Consider the following 10,396-nt stretch of genomic DNA (forward strand, 5'->3'; position numbering starts at 1 on the left):
GTACATAGGAATCGTCCTTTATGATCTCATTGTCACTTTTAATTCTTTGTAAATAATTTACATTTGTATATTCTGTTTATTAAAGGACAATAAGTCGAAATGTATTAAAAGTATCCCCTCTATTACTGAATATTGGACTTTCTGAACAAAATTCTCCTTTTTTATATTTAACATAAGGTAAATATGCGCAATTAAATTCGGTATTATTTTATTATTATTATCATCATTTTTACGCGATCCAAGTGCACTATAATTTACAATCGCATCTAATAAACGATTATTTCTTATAAAATTATGACAAAAGTTGTATAAAAGAATAATATCGTGATATATATATATATATATATTATCCGCATGAAATATATATTAATATATATCCCATATCCCGAGAATATAGCCTAGATGGAAAACGAGTATATACTTTTTTATATATATATAAATATATATATATAACCTATAATATTGAATAGAACATTTATCGTTTTATTATTATTATTATTATTATTATTGTATATATTATTATTATATATATATTATATATATATATATATATTATATATTACATATATATATATAATATATATATATTATACGTCAATATATATTATATAGTTAAATATATATACTAAAAATGATATATCATCGTTATTATCAAAATATATATATATATAATATTATATATATATAGATAAAGTTCCTATCAAACCACTACCACTACCATATGTCATCATCATCATTCTTTCTCTAGAGAAGAAATGGTTTGGACAAAAGCACTTCATGTTCGGAAACACCTCAAAAGGGTTCAGGTAACAAAATATGTTACTTATTAGGTCAAATATTTTTTTATAAAAGGGCCTTTCATGTATATTTAATTCCCCTCCCCCACTATAAAAAAATTATTCCTAATTTATAAACAGCAGTTATATTTTTTAAATTTCGATATTATACAAATATTATATCCTCCATCATTTTCTATTAAAAATCATACCATGACTGCTTTGCATTATATGCAAAATCATAAAAAAATATATAAAGCAAAATCCGGAATAGTTCAAAAGGTGTTCATGTGTTTCAATCCGTATAGTTATATATACGCCGTCCAGAAAGGCCCCACTCATAAACTATATAGCACGACCTAGGTGGGTCGGAGATTCTTGGTTTTGGATGTGTTTGTAACTACAAACAAATCAGAGTCACAAGAAAGTTTATATAGAAAAACAATTAACAAGATAAACAACCCTAACAATCGTCGAACAGTATAATGATTCATAAATCTTTTGAAAACCATATGTTATAAATTTCATCAACTTGATATTAGCAGAAAATATGATATTTAATAAAACAGTCGGTCTTGTTTTAATATTTTACAAAATTCTATGAAACTTATTTTTTCTAAGATCTATTGCAAAACATTATCATTATTCTTTTAATACATACCATGATTACTATTATCGATGTGTACAAATAATGCATTTGACATTTTACCAGTTCTTAAGTTAAAATTTAGGTATTTAAAAGATAAGACTGCTTTATTTTTATGCTATGTTCTTAATGTGACTGCGGGTCAATAGCACCAGAATTTTTAGACCAAGAACTTGACAAGATACTTTGAAATTGTTGGCAATTTGAGGTATCCACAAATTTTATCAAAAACATTATTTGAAAAGCCAGAAAAACGTTTTACGGATTTTACGAAAACTGAAAAGTTCGACAAATAAACCAATTATTTTTTTAAACTTGTTTTAATAACATCCTGAAGACAAGTCAAGCCAAGTTAATTTTAATAATTGTGTTTAAAATAATAGGAACTATTAGAAAATGCTAATTAGAAATTCACCGGGAAATGGAACAGGGATTATATTTAAGATTTTTGTAAACACAGTGGGAAGAGGCTGGCGTTTTGATGAAAACAACACAAATGATTACCTGGATAAAGGGACTGTTTTTTAAAACCTGAGAAAATGCATTTAAAGTTTTCAAACATCAATATATTACTCAACCATACGATTTTAATCTAGTTTTCGCCATTTTAAAGGAAATTTATCCGTGTACCATGTATCCCAAAATTATGCCATTATTATATCATTTTATACTTGGAGTTATTGTATAAAATGTAAGGGAAGTCTAGTGTGCCAGCTTATTATTTTACATCTGAGGATAACGATTTTTGCGGTTGATTTTACTTTCTTTGGCCATTATAATTATTGACATTATAACACTTAAGAAAAAATTGCATCTCACACACGTTACAAAATAAATAAATTATAAAATTAAGGAACAAAAAAAAAAAAAATGCTAAATCCCTTCCAATAAAAAGCATTGATTATAATAATTTTATCAATAATATGGTTTTAAATCTTTTTTTTTAGATGAATGGTAAATAAAAATAATTCTATTGAAATTAATGACAATAAACCAGAAACAGCACAAGTGAAATTCATGTTCAGGCATCAACGTTAGCGTTCTGACCAAAAATACCTCTTCTTCAATAGTATCATTAATAAAGTCCTGTAAAAATAGTGTCTGTGTCCTTGAATAACTGAAAATAAAATTAAATGTAGTTTTTAAATTAAAAAACAGGAGTTGATAATCCACAGTTTTTTTTATAAAGGCAACGCTAGTAATCAGCTTAGGTGTAAAAAAATAAAAAAATGCAGATCGAAACATAATTTTATAAAATAATCATTGTTAAAAATATAAAGCTATCAAGTGCAGCTCTAGATATTTACATAAACTTTATGTTACCATATCACGTTGCATTTCATCCAAAAGCCTGTTCAAACCCATTTGAAAAATTAGTTAACCAATTTATCTCTGACAATAAATCACAGGTGTTGCATTATCAACAACTTTATGGCGTGATGAAACCATTATTGTCCTATTCTTACTATAATAATTAAAATAGACAATATCCAAATTTGGATGCTATCTTTATAAACTTCACATACATATCATACAACTTTTTAAAAGGATTTATTCCATGTAACGCGGTTACGAGATTTCAATAGAATAATGAGATGTCATGGTCGGCAGCTTATTAATGTGTTCATTCATATATAAAGGTCTGCATTTTTCCCAGAAAATTTTGATATCCTTCTTTTTTCTTTAACTTGTCAGCCACTCTTGTTCTCTCAATGTCAGTTTCTTTAAACAACTTGCTTACCATTTTATCCACTATTCCAAAATAGCCATAGAAGCTTTTTGCACACATTGTAAAAATTATACCGTAATCACACTATACATAAATTACATCATCTCCACATAAATATTCGATCAATGCAGGTTTGATATTTAAAACGTTTTATTGGCAAAATCATTTTTATGAATGAATAGTGATGTAGAGAGAGGAGAGTTGTAGAGAGCCAATAATCTTTAAACAGACCTCTGTTAGAGAGCATAGTAAGAGAGAGAAATTATTCACAATGAGAAGAAATTATTGGGGCTTCTACTCAATTAATATATTATGCAATAGAAATCAACGAAGAACATTACGAAATGTTTTCAATATTCATTTTTCCAAGCTTGGATATTTTACGACAAAGTTAAGAAAACTTCATCAATATCTTTTTGTAATGTGATTCATAACTTCCTTCAATAATATCGTTTCTTTGGAGATCAGCGTTATTAAAAACTATCAATCAGACATTTAAAAAAAACGTTTAATTGCTAAATAAAAATAGCCAGAAGTGAAAAATAAACAGCATTTCTGCAATAACAGATGGCCAAATTTTCATTTATAAGAGAAAGGTTATAATTTTTGCCGACGATTCTGTGTTCCGTCATGCAAGATAAAGCAACAAATTCCAATAGAAAACTGAATCCAGTTCTTTGATGCCCATTGTTCATTGGTACGATAGTCTTTCAACGGAGATCAAAAGTTATAAAGGAGTCAGAAATGCTGACTTAAACTCATAATTCCTGATCTCTCAAATCCCAGGTTTAAAGGATAGTTATTATCTCCATTCCATTCTGATGTTCTTATTTCTCTGTTTTGACAGAAATTTAACATCCCGTAAGGGTGAAAAAGTACTTGTGTTCAATGGCGTATCGGACCATAATATTTCAATCCCCAACAGTCACATATGATGTAAACTGATAGCAAGAGGAAGCCTGGGAAAAATGTTGTACATTTTAAGCACTTTTTTTTTTTTTTTTTGGTTGTCTAAAAAAGTCTGATCAAAGTTCTTTTTAGAGCGCCTCAAATACCTTTAAAGAAATGGTAATATTTCAAATAACATTATTGTTCACATGAGAAATAAATCATGGTATTAATTAAGAAATAAAGGAAATTATGTTTTGCAAAGATCTACTAAGTCTTTAAGCCGATGAAACTCGGTTTTTCGGAAAACTTTTATCAAAGCACCGGATAAAAGTGAAAGTTGGAAAATAATTGTATAACCCTAAAATTTTCGCGTGTATTATCTGTACCTAAGTTCGATAATTTTGATATTTATAAGTAAAGTAAAAATCGGCCGAAACCAGAATCGAGAAAATCACAAAAGGATTCTAAATAAATTCGTGACGTAAACATAAAACGTCATGAGGCTCCACCCATCCAACAGGTAAGTGGTGAATGGATATACTTAACCAGTCTAGGCTTCAACAAATTTGATAATGGCCAAAACCAATAAAGTGTCCCCTACCATTACTGCATTTGACCACGTCTTGCCACTACATGTACATCTGAGAAGACCCTTGGCAAGATTCACTATAGCGTGAATAGGTAATTATTTCTAAGTGGTAAAAGTTAGAATAAAAATTAAGTGTTATAAAGCTGTTAGACAATATCCACGAGAGTGATCCAAAGAAGAACCAGTCATGAATTTGACATCGCTAGGCGACGTGGAAGACAGGGATAATGAGTTAATGACTCTTCCTCGAGTGACAATGAAAACATAGGATTCCGATAAATAAGTTATATATAGTGTTAGACGTTTATTTGTATATGTAAAACATAAAATATTAAAACAGTGATTGTAACAATATGTTCTTCATTCAAACTGATTCCTTTGTATTTTCCTTTCCATGCATATCAATATAAATTGTTAATTACATTTGATTGATATTAAATAGGTAAACAATAGCCTATTGAAAATCTTGATTTTGACCATTACATTTTATTTCACCTGTATATAAGGGTAGTTTTGTAGGTGCAATGATATAAATAGAAAAACAAAGAAAAATAGCAGTGGTTACATTAACGAAATAAAACAATGTCTTTGACTGAGTTCTGACAGTTGGGGGAAATGAGTTAGATTGTCATTTGTTCTACTTCAAAGCTTCAACTGCTCCTGACTCGCAGCAAGAAGAAGGCTATAGTGTGAAACCTGACAATAAAACAAAACGGATTGTCTTCTTGTATTCCACCCTGAATAGATGTTGATCTAATAAATGTGCTATAGACTGGTCCATTATGTGGATGAATTACATACATTGAATTATTTGTAAAGTTGAAACAATAAGAATATCAAGAAAATAGAAGAATTCCAAGCTAACAAATTAGTCCCAACAACTGCTGTGGAAATTGCGAAGGCTTCCACAAAATTAATAATAATAATAATAATAATAATAATAATAATAATAATAATAATAATAATATTAATAATAATAATAATAATAATAATAATAATAATAATAAAATTACCCAAGAAGTTCAATAATGAAAAATTAATAGTCAATAGGGGATGATGACAAATTCTGATCAAATCACTGATATCGTTAAGACAGGATGGGCGCTAATACCCAGTGCCAAGAGAACAAGGTTAACCAATTGACTATAACTTGGCATAATTAAGTAGGTGATGACATTATCAAGAGGGTACCTGCTAATTACGGCAATTCACCTGCTGTGTTAATTTTATCTTACGCATTTTATTTTTACTGGTAGAACTGAACTGAACTGAAAATCAGGTCATATTTTTGGTGTCAGATGTGGGGTATTGCCAGTACATATAATAATTAACAGCGGGATTATGGAGGTGAAATAAACAATGCAAACTCAAAGAAAATCAGTGCGCGATGGCAGGAGTACCAGTGTTAGCAGTGCCAGTGTTAATAATAACAGTGCCAGGGAAGAGGACAGCGTGAAAGAGCAGTCAACGAATATCCAATGCATTTTAGAAGAGTTGCACAAATTAACAAATGAAATACAAAATAAAAGCCCATCGACCCACCCACAATTTCGGCCGATGTTGCGTCGTCCATGCAAATGCGATCAGTCGAGAAAATAAAAAAACTGCCAGTCCTAGGTGGATCAGTGCCTAAGTTTGACAACTCATGCACTGGTGAAGGTTTCCTCTCGATCGAGACCTTTAAAGTGTGTTGAAAACGCTACCATTGGCTGGACAGATAGAGAAAAAATTGTGCAAACAAACAAAGATGATCAGGAATGCAGCACGACAAATCAGGAGTTGGGACGTCAGTTATTCGTCAGACTGGGGTACTTTTTTAAACAGCACCTCACCCAACAGTTTGCCACACCGAGAGGAGAAGATGGAACTAATGGAAGCCTATGACCCCAGTTTGGGGTGGGAGAGTCGATTTCAGCATTAACTATCGCGTTGGTGAAGACTATGAGTCCCTCACCCTGAAAGAGACCAGACTGTAGAGGGAAAGAAGACTTTTGCCTGCATGCGGATTCTTCCCACCTCCATAGTGGATTCATTATTTACGACAAGAGGCCCTTACAAGTCTTGCTGCTGAAAGTTCAACTTCTGTTAGACCACGAACGAATGGCCAGCAAACACGGATGGGAGGCAGGCCACCTCCCAACCATTTGTTGCAACGGTTAAACAACCTGACCAAGCGAGTCCTCTGCCAGCCTCACCCCCACCAGAGGCCAGGGTCACGCACCCTGGGACCTCGAAGAGGCAAGGGAAACCAGCTGGGAAATAGGATGATTGGCCGTTGCTGGGGGTGTGGAAGGGAGGGCCATATGAGGGCCCAGTGCCCCTCTCTCTCCAGCCACGACGTTGTTTTCGATGCAATGCAACAGACCACCTTGAACGCTTGTTCAAAAACGACGACGGCCAGCGGAACAACGTTGGTCCCCCTACAGGATAGGAAGGGGAAGGCGGCATGGAGGAGGAGTCGGGAGGGCCCCTGACTACACCCACGACCGTCAGGTCCAACCAGCGACCGTGCCCCTGGTAGAACAAGAGACGCCTTGTTGGGGAGTGAGGGGAACCAGCCAACCCCGAGAAGTAGTGGACAGCCCTCCACCAACTGTCGCTGCCCATGCCCGGCCAAACATCGGGGTGACAGGAGAGAAGGTAAGGCAAGAACACCCCCACCTCAATCCACGAAGGAAGCTGTGGTGCCAATCGTGCAAATATGGGTAGGGGGCGACAAATAGGGCGTTGATTGACACTGGAGCAAGTTTGTCTTTGTTAGAAGAACAAAAGTGACAGGGTCGGTGCAGCCTATGAAAGGTTGTTTAGTTTTGAGTACTGCATGTGGCCATTGGATGGTAACCCAGAGGACTGTAAAGCAACAGGTAACCATCGATGGGCGAGTAGTGACACATACCTTCTAGGTAGTGCCAGCATTACAGTTAGAGGGAATTTCAGTTATTTTAGGAATTGATTTTGTAGATAAGAACGAAATAATAATAGATGGCACAGCCGGGAAGGGGATTGAGGTATTTTAAAGGGACAACGAATCGCCACAGAGGGGAGAGACGGAGGTGCCTCAAGTCTCCCTAAGGCCGAAGGGGTGAGGGGGAGTACCCGCCACTGTGGGAGAAGTGGCACCACCCTGGACCCTTTCATCCTCACCATGACACCTGCACGGAACATACCGGAAGGCACCTTAGTTATGATCAGGCCCCATCAAATGGGAAGATTTTATCATTCCAGGTCTGAGTGAAGTGATACAATGCGAGGTTAATGTGCCATTTGTTGAAAATTAGTGATCAGCGTATTGTATTAGACAGTGAGTCGATATGCGACCTTGAACCTTGTGAAATAGCAGATGCTTCAAACACACTCGCGACCTTGAGTAGCATGCATCAGGGTCATGGTGGAGAACGTCTGGATAAACTCCTCCGACAGCTGATGGGTCTACCCTGTTATTTATCAAAATATTGTCAAGGAAATTATAAAAGTTATCAAAATGTAATCGCGATTGGCAACGAAACCCCGGGCAGAATAAATAATTTTCATTTTGTTATAGAGACCGGGGATCAACCACCCATAAGATCTAAGCCATATAGATTTCCGGTTTGTTATCAACAGGAAGAGGAGAATGAAATTAATAAATTAAGGGAACAAGGGGTAATTAGAGAAAGTGAATCTCCCTGGCCTTTGCCATTATTGTGATAGTTAAAAAGAAGGATGCTTCTCTTAGGCTATGTGTCGATTCTAGAAAGTTGAATAGTATAAAAAAAGACAATGAATTCCCATTGCCCTCTATCGAAGAATTGTTGATTAAGGTCAGAGATAGGAGATTCTTCGCCACCTTGGATTAAAAGTCAGGTTACCATCAGATACCTATAGAAGAGAGTAGCAAAGAAAAGACAGCCTTTATAGCTAATGATCAATTGTTTGAATATAATTACCTTCCTTTTGGAGTAAAGAATACTCCTGCCCATTTTTCACGTGTTATGATGTCCGTATTAGCTTTGCTATTAGGGCATAGCGTGTTTGTATACTTAGATGACATAATCATAATAGGGGCTACAGTAGAAGAACATAAGAAGAACTTTATTGAAGTCTTAGAAGCTTTAAAACGACATGGTATGAAAATTAATCTAACCAAATGTAAATTCTTTCAGCAAGAAGTTGAATTTTTGGGGCACATCGTAACATCTGAAGGCTTTAAGCCTTGTGCAGATAAAGTAGCAGCAATTAAAGAATTTCCCCAACCGAAGAATGCAAAAGTAGTAGCCAGTTTCCTCGGGCCTGCAGGCTACTATCGTAAGTTCATAAAAGATTTTGGAAAAATAGCAAGACCATTAGATTCATTGAGGAAACAAACAGATTTTCATTTGGGGCAGGAAGAAGAAATAGCTTTTCAAGAATTAAAGATTTCACTCACTAGTAATGAACTGTTAGCGTATCCAAAGTTCGATCGACCATTTCTAGTAATCACTGACGAGAGCAGTATAGCTATTGGGGGAGTGATTTCTCAACTTGACAATGCAGGGAATGAAAAACCGATTTGTTTTGCATCACTAGCATTAAAAGGGGCAGAGAAGAATTACAGCACCTTTGATAGAGAGGCATTGGCGATTCTATTGATGCTGGAGAGACATAGCTACTTTTTGCTGGGCACAAAGTCAAAGTAAACACAGATCATCGCCCATTGAGAGATTTATTCAAGAAAGGGCATTTAACCACTCGCCAGGCTCGTTGGATCAAGCGTCTGTTAGAGTTTGATACTGTAGGAATTGAACATATAGTAGGGAAAACAAATAAAGTAGCTGATGCTCTGTCCAGGAGTGCCATAATTGGAGTTACAACCCGAGCAGCAAAGAGAGAGGAACAATGACGAAAGAAGCAATTGCATGCCTCAGAGGCATACAGGTGTGAAAAAATGGGAATAACTCGGTATCTCGAGTTAGGGAGAGAGAAAGAGTGGAATCAAAACGAGTTGTGGAACGAGAGATGACCTTACTAGGGGTCAGGAGGATGCCCTGGGGAGTGAGAATGAGTGTGTGATTAATTTGTGTGGTTGGAGTGTGGAAGAGGTGATAAGGGGTCAGAAGTCCGAGCCATGGATTGAACAGGTTAAGACTTATGTAAGGGTGCGAGTAACGAGTTTCCTGATTTCCTAACAGTGCCTAAAGATATCTTCTTCATTGAAGAGGAGATATTTATTTTGTAAATATGAGAAGAGACCAGGCGATATCCGATCTCGCGTCGTCCTTCCTCCCTCTTTGGTAGAGAAAGCCATCCACATGATACATGTAAGTCCTTATGCGGGACATATAGGTATAGAAAGGTCCCTAAGAGGGCACGAGAATCCTTTTTTGGTAGGAATGAAAAAGACATTTAAAATTCATCTGCCCATCTGTAATAGCATGAAAACCAGAGAATACTATTCCAAAGGCTCGAATGTGGCCAGTAGAGCCAATCAAATTTAACAGAGTGCATATGGATGTCGTGGGACCCTTCCCCTCCTGGAGACGGCCAGTTCAGGTATGTGTATGTGATGGTGGATGCGTTCACGCGTTATACGCACACGTACGCGATGTGGATAAGACCGCAACATCGGTTGCCAGAGCTTTGTGTTCATTCATAACGAAATTCGGCTGTCCTCGTACTCTAATCAGTGACAATGGGCGTGAATTTGTTAATGAAGTGATAAAGAGCTGACAAAAATGTTAAATGTGGAACATTTCACGATCGCATCCTACCGGCCTTCAGCCAATGGGTTAGTTGAATCCCACAATAGA

The sequence above is a fragment of the Macrobrachium rosenbergii genome, chromosome 1, assembly GCF_040412425.1.
Source record: "Macrobrachium rosenbergii isolate ZJJX-2024 chromosome 1, ASM4041242v1, whole genome shotgun sequence".
Taxonomy (NCBI): Eukaryota; Metazoa; Arthropoda; class Malacostraca; order Decapoda; family Palaemonidae; genus Macrobrachium; species Macrobrachium rosenbergii.